Source organism: Pantherophis guttatus, chromosome 4 (genome assembly GCF_059756535.1).
Source record: "Pantherophis guttatus breed Tessera chromosome 4, ASM5975653v1, whole genome shotgun sequence".
Lineage (NCBI taxonomy): Eukaryota > Metazoa > Chordata > Lepidosauria > Squamata > Colubridae > Pantherophis > Pantherophis guttatus.
Window position 1 is genome coordinate 114986036 of NC_142066.1, and position 16768 is coordinate 115002803.

At 40.5% G+C, this 16768-nt stretch overlaps 1 protein-coding gene and 1 long non-coding RNA gene across 8 annotated transcripts in view; one reads left to right on the forward strand and one right to left on the reverse strand.

Moving 5' to 3' along the window:
* Positions 1-16768, forward strand: part of TBC1D5 (TBC1 domain family member 5) — a 476616-nt gene that overhangs the window by 218987 nt on the left and 240861 nt on the right. The window lies entirely within an intron of this gene.
* Positions 16678-16768, reverse strand: part of LOC117655229 (uncharacterized) — an 80681-nt gene continuing 80590 nt past the window's right edge. Inside the window, exon 4 of the long non-coding RNA XR_004588599.2 lies at positions 16678-16764. This is a non-coding gene — a long non-coding RNA (uncharacterized LOC117655229). The remainder of the gene's footprint in view (positions 16765-16768) is intronic.

The following is a 16768-nucleotide window of genomic DNA, read 5'->3' on the forward strand; positions in this document are numbered from 1 at the left end:
ATTTAATTTACCACAGGTGGATTCCAATCAAGATGTAGAAACATGTTAGCAACGATCAAGAGAAATAGGAGGCACCAGAGCTAAATTACATGTGTTGGTGCAAAGGGTCTAAATACTTATACCAGTGATGGCTAACCTTTTAGCCGTCGCGTGCCAAAAGCAGGGGGAGCGTGGGGGGGTCACGTGCACGCGTGCCCATACCCATAATTTAGTGTGCCCCACACACACATATTTGCACGATCCTCCCCACACTCCCCACACTTTTGGCATGTGATGGCATGGTGGGCCCAGTAGGCCCGTTTTTCACCCTCCCCAGACTCCAGAGGCTTTCTAGAGCCTGGGGAGGGCAAAAACAGCCTTCCCCAAGCCCCCAAAGGCCCTCCGAAGGCTGGAAACGGCCCATTTGTCAACTTCCAGTGGGACTGGAAGGCCCGAAAATCAGTTGGCTGGCGCATGCATGTGCACTGGAGCTGACCTAGAGCAACGCTCGTGTGCCCACCAATATGGCTCCGTGTGCCCCTTGTGGCACATGTGCCATAGGTTCGCCATCACGGACTTATACAATGTGATTTTCAGTTTTTTCTTTTTGATAAATTTACAAACTTTTCTAAACTTCTGTTTTCACTTTGTCATTATGGGATACTGAGTGTAGATTAATGAGAAAAAATGAATTTCAATAACAGAATCAGGATGCAGCATAACAAAGTTTACAAACACAAAGGATGTCTGAATCAAAGGTGGTATTCAGCCGGTTTGCACTGGTTCGGGCGAACCATTAGTGGAAATTCTGGCTGGCCAGTCCAGCCATTACCTGCAGAATCTATCCGCGTACTTATGCTCACCACTGCTGGCAAAGGTAAGGCTGAAGGGCATGGGCCAGAGGGTGGGCGGGGGAGGGAGAGCTGGTGGAGCAGTGATACCAGCGGTGGATGGACCGATGCGTGCCCGGAGGGAGGGGAGAATGCGGATGATCATGGTACCGGAGCCTTTCCCATGTGTTTCCCCAGCTGGCCTGGCCTGCGAGGGAAACACGAGGGAGATCCTAGCTGCAGTTTACTCTTGAGCACCATGGCCAGGAGAGGCAGGGAGAAAGGCCAGTGGTGCTCACAAGTAAACTGAGACTCCTAAGGGGGGGGTCGAGCCTCCCAGCTCACAACATCTTTACCTGAGGGCATTGCTGGCAGCCGCTTCCTGTGTCAGGACATCTGTGCATCAGAGCAAGTAAACCAACCATCTGCCAACTGCCTCTTATCTGCAGTTTACTCATGAGCACCATGCTCACGAGTAAACATGCTCACATGCTCCCCGCCCCTCTGACATCCGCCAAGCCTCCTCCCACCGTGCTTCTCTTCCTCCTAACCAGAAGCCCTCGCAAGTGACAAGACATTGTTAATTTTGGGGAGATTATGGGATCTGGTCTTCAGTACCTGGCTCGTTGGCCTCCGGACCTCAGATTCCCACCACCTAGCACCAGTTCAGGGGTTCCTCCCCCCACCCCCAAACAGAAAGAGAGAGGGAGGGAAAGAGAGAGAGAAGAGGGGGGAAGTGAAAGAGAGACAGACACAGAGAGAGGGGGCGGAAAGAGAGAAGAGAGGGAGGAAGGGAAAGAGAAACAAGAGACAGAGACAAGAGAGGGAGGAAAGGAAAGAGATAAGACACACAGAGAGAAAGAGATGAGAGAGAGAGAGATGAGAAACAGGGAGAAAGAAAGAGAAAGAAATGAGAGAGAAATGAGAGAAAAAGAGAGAGGAAATGACAGAGAGAGAGGGAAAAAGAGATGAGAGAGGGAGGGAGAAAGAGGAGCGGGAGAAAAGACAGAGACAGAGAGAGATATACCTGTTCAAAAGAAAATAGAAAAATGGCTCTTTGAGTGTTTTAAGGTTGCAGACCCCTGAGTTAGGCAAACACCAAGGTCGTTAAGTGAACCTTGTGATCATTAAGCAAACACTGGTTGTTAAACAAGTCCATTTTCCCCAATGGGCATCTTTAAATGAAAATCAGAAGGAATTCTTGGAAACTGGCAAAAAACATAGAAAACCTCAGTCACATGACTGTGTGGGATGTTGTAACTGGTCGTGTGTGTGTGTGTGTGTGTGTGTGTGTGTGTGTGTGTGTGTGTGTGTGTACGGCTGTCAAAACTCCAAAAACAGGTCAAGTAGCTCTGAGGAGATCAGTCATAAATTTGAACACTTTCTAAGCATTAAGCGAGGACCACTTGTATTGGTTTGCCTTAAGGGTTCAGAGCTGTATGGAATCTGGTTTCCTTTGACCCATTGGGGGATTGCAAAAGGTCCGGATGCAGGAATGCTCGTAGGGGACTAGGATTGTGACCACCTAGTCACGCTCACCCAATCACATGACCACCAGGCCACGCCACTGCCACATGATCATCAAGCCATGACCACCCAGTCACATGACCACCAAGCCACCCCCACCAAACAAGCCGTGCCCACAGAACTGGTAGTAAAAAATTTTGAATACAACCACTGGTCTGAATACTTTCTGAATGCACTGTATATATTAATCATAGACAATTGATAATACATAGCAGAAAAAAGAGTTAAGAGTCTTGAGAGGTAACAAGGTTGATACTATATGGTATAAAGGTTATAGAATCTAGATGTCCTGTTTCGGATACTGTGAAGCCTCCTCCCAGAAGGTAACAAAACCGGTCATGGAGCGGATGTGTAGTGTTTCAGACAATGCTGCAACCCTAGTCAAAGATCGTTTCTATGCTATGTCCTGGATAGAAGGAAGCAAACTTCCAATCATCTTTTCTGCTATCCTTACCACTCTCTGCAGAGGCTTCCTGTCCAAAACAGAAATACCCCCAAACCACACAGAAATACAATATGACAGTATGCTTTCAATTGCCCCTCAACAGAAGTCACTAACATCTAATTTGTCAAGATAAGGAAATTCCCAAATAGTGTTCTTGTATTTTGTAAGCCTTAATTAAGCTTTTTAAAGTCTTTATTAAGAAAGGATTGCCACTAATGGGTACCAAACTGAATGGGTGTAGGACAAAAAGGGGTATTCCCTTTTAGAATTGCCTGCTTGTGTTTCAGTTTTGGTATCTGCCATTATTCCAAAAATGGGGCAGGAGTATTGTCATGTGAGAAATCGTTTGATAGCTAGAACTTTGATGACCTAGCTAGAAGGGCTTTACCCAAATTTATCTTGTGCTCCAGTTGTACCTTTTTTTGTACCTGAAGACTCTTTATAAAAACCTATGTTTAGTTAGCTCCTTTGTAAACTGCAATGTGTTCTACGTGGGACTACCCTTGAAAACTACTTTGAAAGTTAGAACTGGCCTAAAACGCAGCTGTCTGAATAATTATGGACTCACTTCACTACAATCATGTGACACTATTTTGTGAATTGCATTGATTGCCCAGCACCTTTTCACAGCTTTCTCCACAAAGGGAAATTAAATATAGGATGATAGTGTGTAGGAAAAGGACATCCAAGGTATACCCTTCTAGAGGAGCCATATCAACACTTTTTTCAAGAGCAATGGAGTTTCCACTTCCTACAAGATGTATTGACTATGTCCAGACTATCTACTTAGATACTATCTTGTCTCTGTTTCAGATTTGGAGGGAATGTGAACAATTTTATTCACTTTTAATTGTTTGGAATTAACCATTTGGAGAATCAGAAAATACAGATTTAGTCTTTATTTCATTACATTTAGTTAGTTTACTTTATTGATTAACCCATGGGCCATATCAAAGTGCAGAGTTCCAAACACAAATTATTACTAAAATCCAATAAAAACAATTTAAAATGGAATTGGAATAAAATACAATTTAAAATGAGATTGGAATAAAACACAATGACTTAATATATGGATAAATAAAATATGATAAAATTATATTTCGATGTCAGTTACCATCTACCCCAATCAGTATCACATACGCCAATTTCAACTGAACCATTTTGTTCAAGTACTGTGCTGTATTAAATGTTGTTTTCAAATTCTGGCTACACATAAGGCAATTATTTTGATATGGGGTTCCCAATGGATCATTTGTATAGTGTATAGAGGTACACTATAGAGGTACCTGTCTTTCACCCTCTTATACAGGCAACAATCAAATAGGACATGAGCTGGTTTTCTACGTCTGCCGCTCTGCAAATGCAGAGACATCCATTATAGGATATAGAATGGAATCTCCCATATCTGACCATTGTGTCAATATTTCACTAAATTGTACAAGGATTCTTTTGTATTATAGTGGTCTGCTCTATTCAAAAAAAATGAATCATACTTGTTCATAGATATATGAATAAGATTGCAGTTACCCTTTTTCTCTCCCCATGTTGTCACATAGTCAACTGTTATAGTTTTAAAACATCTTATGGATGTATCTTCATTACAAGATCACAGAATAACACTTGTGCTTCAGAATTAATGTTGCAAGGAATAACAATGCTAAAATCATACTAAACTATAAAATAATGCCAGCCTTTATTGCCGTGTATAGTATTAATTTATTGTTACAATTAGAAAGTGAAAATGATAGAGCTAGGTCATACGGTATATTAAAGAAGAAAAAAATGCCTTGGCTTTTAATAGTTGGCAAACCTGGCACTGCTATTAAGTAGCATTACAGCATTTAAGGTGTGAAATGAATATTTTATGCTCAGTAACAAGTAACTCCAAACATATAATGAGGCGAGCTGTAAATTGCTGGCTCCAAGTTACAAATTACATTGCAAAGAACAGAAGAGAGCTTGATGAGCAGGAATGTGGGAATGTTAACATTAAAATGAAGTATAATTGTGTAAAAAATTAATAATGGAAAAATAGAAATTGGTCAAATCTCCAGTGTCTTCTGAGCAAGCTTTGAAAATAATTGAAATTGTTAACATAATGAATGAAACTAAAAGATCAATCTTTACAATTCAGTATATTTATTTATATCTAATCCTAAACAGAAGCATGTTACTGTTTTTAATGTTATGCCATTTTGAATTTGATGTAGAAAAATCTGAAATATAGTATGCATGTTTATAGTTGTAGGAATTGACTATTATCCACATATTCATCACGTATTCATCTTCCTTGTTTCATGTTGTGCACTGTGAGGTACCTTTATTAGTGTATTCCACAACTACGCATCTAGAATTTTAGCCTAAATGTCTAGTTTCTCAGCATGAAGTGTGAAAGACTTTCATATAAAAGATGAGTCAACTAGTGATTCATTATGAAAAGAGGTTTGTACAGATATGGCTAGAAGATTTAAGTTGGCATTTGCCTTTTGAAATTCTTTTTATTGATCTATATTTTTATTTATTTCAACACACCACAAATAAATTGGAACTCTTAATAGGTTTTTTCCCACTTTTGTCTAAAAGTATGTGCTTCTTAATGGTTGCAGTGCAGACACTTTACTTGCATTTGCCTTACCTGCGTTTTTTGCAGTTTGGTATTTTAGAACATAAAAAGCGTAATATTTTCTGTTTCCCAACATAATTATTATTAAATGGCAACAAATGTAAAAGCATTGCATGCAATATTAAATAATTATTTCTAAATAAATATGGACCAGTTAATAAGAACATTGAAATAATTTTGGCAGGCCAAAAATCTATTTTTAAAAACATTGAAAGGATTTTGCCATAGCAAAAGAATAAAGTAACAGGCAGACTAGATTGGAAATTCCAAATCCTTCTTTCAGGTTGCCTCCCATTACATTGCAGATGGTAATGGGATTGAAAGAAGGGCCTCTATGAAAAGATTTTGAACTGAGCCAAATGTTGATTCTTTAGTAAGATTTCCTGACCCCTGCTCAGACATTCCTACTCCTGGGTTACAGCCACTCCCATAGGTCATACTGAGTGCCAATCATTTCCCTCTGTAACTGGATCAGTGTCCCTCTTCCGCTTTTCCAGCAGTCTTATTCACTCAGAAGGTATCATACCTGAGTGCCTTCGCTGTGTTTAATTATCAATATTTTCCAATTAATTACCAATTTATTTTCTCCTTTTGGTGTGGACTACATCGTCTATTGTATTCTTTCCGCAAGACACCAGGCGGCTGCCTGGGCCATTCGAGCAGCTACTTCTGCCTCATTTTTCAATAGGGCATCACTCGTCTGGCTTCGCCAGCTTCGGGATAGGTTGCCCCCAAAAGAAGCGCGTTTGCATCAGGATGTATCCAAGATTATCGCAGTTGAGTATGCGGCGGATGCTTCTTTAGATGCAGCGAAATTCACTTCGCGGGCTTTGGCGTCTACGGTGTCGTCTCATCGGCTTCTCTAGCTATGCCACTGGAGGGCTGACATGAAGTCCAAGTTGAGACTCACAGCTGCGCCCTATAAAGGTTCTTTCCTCTTTGGGGCATCTCTGGACTCTGTATTGGTGGAAGGAAGAGACAAAAAGAAGGTTTTGCCTTCTGCCTTTAGACGCTTGGATCGCAGGTACTCACCTTATTCCAGATAACCATTTCGTTCTGACCTGGGCTCCAGTGGTTCCTCTTTTCAACGAGCAACACCCTTTACCTATTCTGCTTCAAACCGTTCTTCCTTTTGTGGCCGTGGCAGGCGTCTAGCCGGTTTCAAGCATCCTTTCAGAGGTTCCTTCTTCCGTCAATCCCGTGGAGGCAAGTGACTCTCTCTCCCATTGGGGGCAAGCTCCAGGCATTCTACCACCAATGGGAACTCACCACATCGGATGCTTTGATTCTTCGCACTGTCACCACCGGTCTCACCTTGGAATTCACCTCTCCTCCACCAAGCCGTTACCTGCAGTGTCCTATGCCGGTTCAAATGGCACCTCATGAACTTCGAGATTCAGCATTATTTACGGATCGAGGCTATAGAGCCAGTCCCGGAAGACCAGGTATGGACCAGGTATGATTCCATCTTGTTTCTCGTTCCAAAGAGTTCGGGGGCCTGGAGGGGTATTCTGAATTTAAAACAACTCAACCTCCACGTGCTGTATCGCCATTTCAAGATGCACTCTCTCAAGTCTCTTCTCGGCTGCATCCGACAAGGGGATTTCATGCAATCCATAGACCCGAAGGAAGCGTATCTCCATGTGCCCATCCACCCAGCGCACAGGCGATTCCTGCGGTTTGCCTTTGCAGGTCGTCATTTTCAATATAAAGCGATGCCCTTCGGCCTCTCGTCAGCACCGCACACTTTCACAAAGATCTTGGCAGCATTGGAGGCGTCCCTCAGAGAGTTGCCGGTTCACGTAGTTTGTTATCTGGACGATATTTTGATCCTTTCATCTACGACCAGTCAGGAGTCCAGGACAGGCATCTGGTGATCGAGGCCTTGCAGACCCACGGCTTCACACTCAATCTGGACAAGAGTCATCTTTGCCCAACGACCCGCATCTTACATCTAGGGGCAATAATAGATTCGGTTCAAAGTCTAGTTTTCCTGTCTCCAGACCGTCAGTTCAGCATTCGAGATCTGGTGACTCAGGTTTTGGCTCAAAAGAAGGTTCCGCTCCTTCTGCTTTCTCAATTGCTCGGCAAGCTCATTTCTTGCATTGCCATTGTGCTGTGGGCACGCCTCCACTTGCGCCAACTACAATGGTTCCTCCTTCCATTTCAGAAGCAAGGCCGCGGAGAGTCTCTCCTCAACGTGACAGTTCCGGCTCGGGTGCGTCTGTCTCTGCGTTGGTAGCTTTCTCCGACTCTTCGGAGGGGCTCCCTCTTTTTGGAACCAGAACGGATAACTTTGACCACGGATGCCAGTCTCACCGGTTGGGGGGCCCATCTACCAACTCAGTTGGCACAGGGCACCTGGACCCCTTTAGAGAAACTTCATCCCATCAGCTGGCTGGAGTTGCAAGCAGTGCGTCTGGCATTGGCCCATTTTCACAGGCTAGTGTTCCAAAAGCACGTTCTGATATTGACAGACAACATGGCCACCAAAGCCCATATCAATCGTCAGGGGGGGACCCGCTCCTTCCCATTGATGGCAGAGACAGAGCGGCTGATGTCGTGGGCGGAGAAGCATGTGCTCTCACTGAAGGCAGAACACATTTCCGGGACCAGCAATCTGGAAGCGGACTGGCTCAGTCGGGGTCAATTGGACCAGTCAGAATGGAAGTTACACCCTCGCCTGTTTCAAGCCCTGTCTCTCCAGTTCGGGTCTCCAGTTCTGGACCTATTTGCCATGCCTCAAAACGCTCAGGTAAAAAGGTTTTTTTCTTGCTTTCCAACACAGGGCACAGAAGATTACGATGCTCTTCGGACTCTTTAGCCTCGGGGGCTTCTTTACGCCTTTCCCCCGGTCCCGATCATTCCCAACGTGATTCGGAAGCTGATGGCGGAACAGGCGGATCTCATCCTGGTTGCTCCTTATTGGCCTTGTCGGGCATGGTTCACCGATCTGATGTCCCTGTCAATTGCATCTCCATGGCAGATTTCTCCCGACCAGATATCTCTGAGTCAAGGCGCAGTGCAACATCCGGATCCAAAGTGACTCTGGTTTGGTGCTTGAAAGGATCCGCTTGGCCAAGGGTCCCCTGTCCAGCAAAGTGATCTCCATCATTCAGGCGGCCAGACGTCCCTCAACTGTGCATATTTACAATGCTTCTTGGAATGCATTTGCCAGGTGGTGTATTTCGACTCATGTCGACCCAACATCAGCAACTGTTCCCGATGTTCTTCAGTTTCTTCATTTGGGCTTCAGCAAAGGGCTTGCGCCTTCAACATTTCGACGACAAGTGGCGGCTCTATCTACTGTTCTTCTAGGTGACAACCAACAGCCTTTGTCTCATGACCTCAGGATATGGGCCTTTCTTCAAGGTGTAACTAATTTACGTCCTCCAGTGATACACCGTTATCCGACATGGGACCTTACTCTGGTACTTCAAGCATTGACTACGTCTCCCTTTGAACCTCTGCATTCCGTCAGCCTGCGCTATCTTACCTAAAAATGGCATTCTTGCTGGCGATTACATCGGCCCGCAGGGTGTCTGAGATTGCTGCCTTTTCCATTCGACAAGACTTGTGCATCTTTTATCCTGACCGGGTGGTACTCCATTTAGATCCAGCCTTTGTACCTAAGATTAACTCACAATTTCCTAGAGCTCAGGAGGTTGTCCTGCCAAATTTTTGCCCGGATCCGCATCATCCGTTAGAAGCCAGATGGCATAATTTGGACGTGCATCAGGCATTAAAGCGCTATATCAGCAGGACTGCTTCCTTTCGGAAAACTGAGGCCTTATTAGTTTCCTTCATTCCATCATCCATGGGACAGAAGGTTTCGGCTGCAACGGTGGGCCGTTGGCTTAAGGCCTGCATTTCTAAAGCGTACGAATTGAGGGGTGGTTCAGTTCCTGCCAGGATTTTGCCCCATTCCACATGGAGTGCTGCTACATCTGCTGCCTGGGCTACTCAGGCTTCCATAGATGATATTTGTAGGGCAGCAACTTGGTCTTCCCTTTCCTCTTTTGTTAGACATTACACTTGGATGCTTATGCTTCGGCTGACGTGTTTTACAGTCAGTAATATCCTCCCGAGGCCGGGCAATGGCTGCGGTCCCGCCCTGAGGAGTTGAGCTTGGATATATCCCAGGAGTAGGAATGTCTGAGCAGGGGTCAGGAAATTTGACGTTGCTTACCTGAACGTCCTATTTATGACCCCTCTGAAGACATTCCAGCACGCCCATGATCTTGCCATCTCCGGGCCTCAGGCAGGGCTTTTCTTTGTTCCCTCTGTAGCTGTTCTTCCTTTTATGTGAGGGGGTCGAGGCTGTCTCTGGTACCTTGGTCTGATGATGGTTCGACTTTGTGAATGACTGCTGGAAAAGCGGAAGAGGGACACTGATCCAGTTACAGAGGGAAATGATTGGCACTCAGTATGACCTATGGGAGTGGCTGTAACCCAGGAGTAGGAATGTCTGAGCAGGGGTCATAAATAGGACGTTCAGGTAAGCAACGACAATTTGTTCTTCACAATTCTTATGTTTTTATAGATTACCAATAATATGGACCAGTAACCAGTGAAATTGCTGTAATATAGGCATTATCTTAAATTATAACTGACCTGTTTATTAATTAGTTTTCAATTTTCTGATTGAACAGAGTGAATGCACTTCAATCTTAGCTTCACTCCATAATCCATTCTATTCACTATAAGTATCCATCATAACTTATCATGTCTTTCCTGCCTCCTCTTATAGTGAGAAACTGGAATTGGTTAGAGTTGTTTAGTGATTATTTCTGGGCTTTAGTGTAGTCAATACATGCACACACACACACACACCTGTAACAGCGCAAATCATTGTTCATTATAATTTGCATTAGATTATATCAATATTATTGGCTAACTTAATTTGATATTCTTCTCATTTAGACCAGTGGCCTCCAACCTTTTGGGGCCTAGGGACCGGTTCCATGGAGAGAGTTATTTCTGCAGACCGGAGTGGGCGTGGTTTCACATCCTGCCTGCATCCCACGGATGGAGCTTCCCTCGTTTGCACAGCTTGGTTTCTGGCATGCCATGGCCCAGTCCTGGTCCATGGACCGGGAATTAAGGATCCCTGATTTAGACACTTGATCCATTTTCGCAATATTGCTTTATCATTTAAAGTTAATTGAGTGGTGGATTCTTATACATACTAGTATTACATTCAGTTGTAACATTTATTTAGCATTTTTAAAGCAAGAAAAAATCCTCTCTTCACTTCCAACATATGCATTTAAAACTATAGTTATAATTTTAAATATATAACAATGTAATAGAGAATAAAACTAACAGCAAAGAATTTAAAATATCTTAAGTATATCAGGAAAGGAGCAGAGACACTGGTTTGAGATGAAGGCTATACAAAATAAATAGACAGATAAATAGATAGCTAAAAAGACAGAGAGATAGATAAACCTATTAGTTTTAGACAGATGAATTTTCCTACTGGTGTCCATCTTTCAAAATTGCCCATTGTTGATTTTCACACATTCCTTTACGCAGCTTCTATAGATAAGGAAATCTAGAGCAACATCTCATTGAAGGAACTTAATGCTAGACAATGCAAGCAATATGAATTAATTCTTGAAAATATTTAAATTTTTAATGGATTTGAATTTGCGATATTTGGGTGGGGTGAATTGTATTCTTTTTACCCAAAACCCAGATAATAATTTTCAAAAATCACATGTCCCTTTATTAAAGTTTTTCCTTTCAATCAACAAACAATGGATTTCTGTCTTTTGCAGTGTAATACCACTAGAAGGTATAAATGCTGTCTTTTTCTCCTTCCCAAGGGCAGCTGACCTTCTCCTCGCCAAAGAGGTGAACCTCTTGCCAGCACATATGACTACAGACTATTACATTAATCTGTTTAGCCGCAGTACCAGCTGCTTGCATGTTTTTAATTATCTTATTAGATAATATAACAGTGACCTATGAAATAAAAGTGAAGGTGAGGTTTTTTAACTTTTAGCATTTCACAAGTATTTTCTTCAGTGTATACTAATATTTATCAATAATGTTTCTGTTTTTAAAGTAGTTGAATTAGGCCTTCATTTTATTCAATGGACAGTAATTTTAAAAGAAAATACCTTTAATTATTGTAAATTATATTTTATATGTAGTACTAAAAATATTTACGTTAATTTCACTTCTCACTTGAATATAAATTTGAATGATTTACTCTAGTAAATATCGATTTATCATATCTATATTACTTTTTTCTTATTTTCTGACAAATCATACAAGAATTTTCTGAATAAATCAGTAGCTCAACACAGAAAATTATGTAGAACGCTTGAGTTTAAATTGCAGGTTTTGCTTCATGTAACATGGATTCATGATTCATTGAAAGGCATATGTACAAACTGTTGGCATTGCAATGAATCCATCCACAAGTCTTTTATATAAATACAACATTTAGCCCTGCCTTCAAGCAAAGCCAAGTTATTCCCATGTAAGTTGGAAATACATATTGATATATATAAAATAATGTGAGGGCTTCATATTATTTCAGATACATTTATGTTTCCTTCTCAATTCCCTCTCAAGCTTAGTGTCAGCATTCTGATGCTGCCATAAAAAGGAGGAGACGAGGCTTGACTTTTCACCAACTTATTTTCTCTGTAGATAATATCCCCTAGGAGATGGGATGAGAGGGGGGACATTCCTGTGGGTTGAGGTCAGAAGCTGGGAAGACTGACTTGGAAGATGGCCAATGAGAAGATGAGAATTGGGGAACGGAAAGGGAAGGGTTTGGGGGTCAGAGGGTTAGTATCGGCTATGACGAAGTCGGGGCCAGATCTGTCGTACTCAATAAATGGAATACTTCAGCAAAGATTAATTGTTTGGGAGTGCAATTTATTTGAGATGACATCGAAATCTGACACTTAGCTTGAAATCAAATGCCTGGATTAAATCAGTTTCTGGCATAATCCAGAAAAGCTCTTCTTTGGTTAATTCAAGCTATATTCCATTTTAGCTGAGCTTTTTGATGTTGTAGAACACAACTCTGTTGTCCATGTCTGCTAATAGTGATAAGGGACACAAATGTAGGCAGACAGATCTTTCAGAAAACGATGCTTTCAAAGACTTTGTTTGAAATGCAATTTATTTGAGACGACCTCGAAGCCTGACAGATGCATTCTAATTCATCGAGAAAGTCAGTAAAGAGGAATAGCAGACAAACTAGTTACATGGTTTCTAGTTACATGGTTTGTCTTTATTATTTCTGTAGCCTAGAATTTATGCCAATATATTCCTAGAGTTCTCATATTAAACACATGTGTCTCCTCCTCTGCAAAGTGACTTACCCAAAGGAACCAACCTGTTCCAACAGTTTCCATTAATATTATGAATCTGTCTTGTTTCACAATTGCTCCTTTACAGCAGAGAAAATAAAAGGCATCTGTATTAAGATATGCACAGTTATATTAGCTAGATTCTATTTTCCTCTCTGTGGTCTTTGTTTCTTCTACATTCAGACCCATTAGAGAAGGAAACAAAAATCTGAGCATACAGAAGTACAATGTCCACACAGAAATACTATACATTTTTACACTGTTATTTCTCACACATGTATACTTAAAGCCATGTTTTATGCTAGAATTATGAACAAGAACTTATTGCAGTGTTTGATTCCCCCCCCCTTTGCTTACATTATTGTTTAATTTTACTCCAATATACTGAACAGGTGTTTCATAAAAGAGAATCATTCATTGATGCACCTGGAGAGATCTGAAAGTATAGATGAAACTACCCCATTTAATGAAAAATAATAATAATTGCACTAATATAATAAATACAATTAATGGGACTACATAAAAGAAACTCTTTGTAATATTTTTGGGATGGGATCTGTATTCATAACTTTCTCAATGGGCAACAATTTTATTCCAGGTAAATATTACAGCAATGTGTTTCCTTGTCATTTGCACAATAGCATAAATCTTTCCATAGAGAATCACAATTCCTTTTTCATATATATTCCTACAATCTTACCTATTTCAAATGAAAACAAAATGCCTAAAATGTGACTACATTGAGTGCAATTTATTGAACAGAGTTTTTAAAGAAATTTGCTATATAGAAAGAGAAGTACACATAAAGCCAACTGGCAGAAACAGCAAACCAAGATTCATAATAAGACTGATATTCTTTGATAACTCATCCTAGAAACCATGTAACTAGCTTGTCTGCTATTCCTCCTTACTGACTTTTTCTCAATGAATTAGAATGCATCATTTTCTGAAAGACCTGTCTGCCATTTGTGTCTTTAGATTACAAAATTCAGTCTCATATAGTGTTATTTTTATAGAAACAATTAAAATATTTTAAAGAAAACATTTAAGGTATTAAAGAAGTATAATATGAAATAATATTCTATTTCTTTAATATCTTAAATATTTTTTACTGATATCTTAGTCAAAGATGTTTAAATTTCAGCAAATTCACTTATCTATGAATACCATCAATTGTTTATTACTAAGTGAATATAATTAAAATATTTATTAAAAGTCTGAAATACTATGGGAATAAAAAAAACATGGACACTTTGTTTTACCAACATTTCTAATTCAAAACTCTAATCTAGAGTGCCAGTGTGACTGAAACTGACAATTAAATCATACCATGTTTCTGGGGTGTTGAATTGTTCTTTTTAAATTGTAATCATCCTGGCATTTGATCATTTGAGAATTAAACTAATCCATAAGGTTTTTAGTGACCTAAAAAACAAGAACAGCTGCTGCAGAATCTTGGGAACGTTGCTGGCCAAGTTAAGTAGTTTAAGATTCTGCAAAAGCTGTTGTTTTTTCAACACTACATTCTTGCTGCAAGTGGTAAACTTTTGCTTTCAAGGATTAATCATCATTATTATACTTTATGTGTGCATATGTGTGTATTTCAAGATTTTTTAATTGTTTCATATGATAGTGTTCAAGAAACATTGGAATTATAGAGGCTTTGTTATTGGCTGTGATAAAATTCCATTTAAAATGTTTTGTAAAGAAAAAATTATCTGAAAGAACTAATATAAGTTCATGACTTCCGATGCTGGCAGTATCATTAGGTTGAAAATTTTGATTTCTTGCAGCATGCTTGCTAACTTTTGTTTCAACCTCAGAGGTATATAAAGCTTCTGCAGGACAGGAGCAACTTCTGCATTCTAAGTTTAGCATTACCTTTGTGGTCTTCTTGTATTACCCAGAAAGCTTAAATGGAGATGCTTTCCAAATTTACAAATGCAGTGCATGTATTTTCACATGGTGATATAATGGTCTTTGACAAAGGTCCTATTGACCTTGATCACTATAGAATTCGGTGGGTTGGGATGAAATACAACGTAAATGCACTGAGTCAGAGATACTGTTTATCCAAAATTCATCTGTCAACCCCTACTTAACTTTGGATAGTTCTGCACTTTCCCAAAGGACCATATCCATGACTTCAGGGTGCTCTTAGATTCACAGCTACTCCTGGATTGGCAGCAGGGATCTTAGGCTACCTTTAATTGGTATGACAATTGAGGCTTTGCTTGGAGCAAAAGGCGTTCATCATAGTATCTCATTATTTCTGAAGTGGACTAATGCGACTTCAAAGCCTTTGAAGACTGCTTGGAAAATATAGTTATTGAAAAATATGTGAGTAATTTGAGTATGAGAGCCATTATAATTATGTTATACTGCTTTTGTAAGTCCTTCTTTGCCTTCCAGTAGATCTTCTAGTATGTTAATAACCTGTAAAACCCTTAATGGTTTGACTCCTTTAAAAAGATCCATCTAATCATATACTCACTTTTGGCGAAGGAGTTTTTATGTCCCGTCTGTCTGGGATAACATCTCTCCATCACAGTACCTTCATTTTAGAATATCCTCATCCCAAGTGCATGTTATTTATTTATTTATTTATTATTTATTTATTTTATTGAATTTCTATATCGCCCTTCTCCCGAAGGACTCAGGGCGGTGTACAGCCAAAAGTAAAACCATGACAATATAAAAATTAAAAGCAATTTAAAACAATTAAATAAATTGGCCAAAAAAATAATAAAACAGCCCATTAAAATAGTAAAATGTTGTTATTATTTAGGCCAGCCCTGCTTGTTGGAATAATAATGTTTTTAGGGTGCGACGAAAGGTACGAAGGTCGTGAATCCTACGAATCTCCGGGGGCAGTTCATTCCAGAGGCTAGGAGCCCCCACAGAGAATGCTCTCCCCCTGGGGGTCATCAGCCGACATTGCCTAGCTGACGGCACCTGGAGGAGCCCCTCTCTGTGGGAGCGTACCAGTTGATGGGAAGCTATCAGTGGCAGAAGGCAGTCTTGTAAATAGCCAGGTCGCAAGCCATGGAGCGCTTTAAAGGTGGCAACCAACACCTTGAATCGCACCTGGAAGACCACCGGGAGCCAGTGCAGGTCGTGCAGGAGCGGTGTTACATGGGAGCGTCGAGTTGCTCCCGTAATTACCTGCGCGGCCGCATTCTGGACCAGTTGCAGCCTCCGGGTGCTCTTCAAGGGTAGCCCAATGTAGAGAGCATTACCATAGTCCAGACGGGAGGCGACAAGGGCGTGAGTGACTGTGCGTAGGAAGTCCCGGTCCAGAAAGGGACGCAACGTTAATATGTACCCCAACACTCTACATGAAATACAGCAAAACTGTAGGAGCCAATGGGTATTTTAATTCATGTACTGTTGAGCTGCTTCTTATTGTTTTATACTTTTACTTGAACTGTGTATAAATATAAATAAATACATTACACAATCTCATCATATATCTCTAAACAAATGTTAAGTGCCAGGATTTATTTTAAAAGCCTGAGATATTCTGTCTTCCCAAAGTTCTGTTGTTATAATTGTGTGATGGAACTTTTATTTCTGTCTTAAATTTCTCCACAGAAAAATATAAAATTTAAATTAATAGAAAATCAGAAAGCCTTTGGTACTTCATCATAATCCTTTGAATTGGAAGAAATGCAAGGTTTAAAAAAAATTGAGGTTGTTTTTTTAAAAAATTGGATTGAAGTTTGTTGTGGAATAACTATTTTCTTACCTAATAGTGTATCTAGGTAATGATCACAATACAATTTGCAGGAATAATTTAAAAATTTATATTCCCTTGGGAGCTTTATCATGATTTTTATCAATATCAGTAGCAGGTTTTGCCTTCAATCACAATGTGATGCTAGTCATTATTTTGTCTATTATGTTAAAGAAGATAATAAAAGGACAACACTATGATCAATTTGTAAAATATTTTTCTTTGTACAGAAAGCAGACTATGTACAGTTCTTAATTGCCTTTTCGAGACTTGAGTTCCCTCATTACCTGT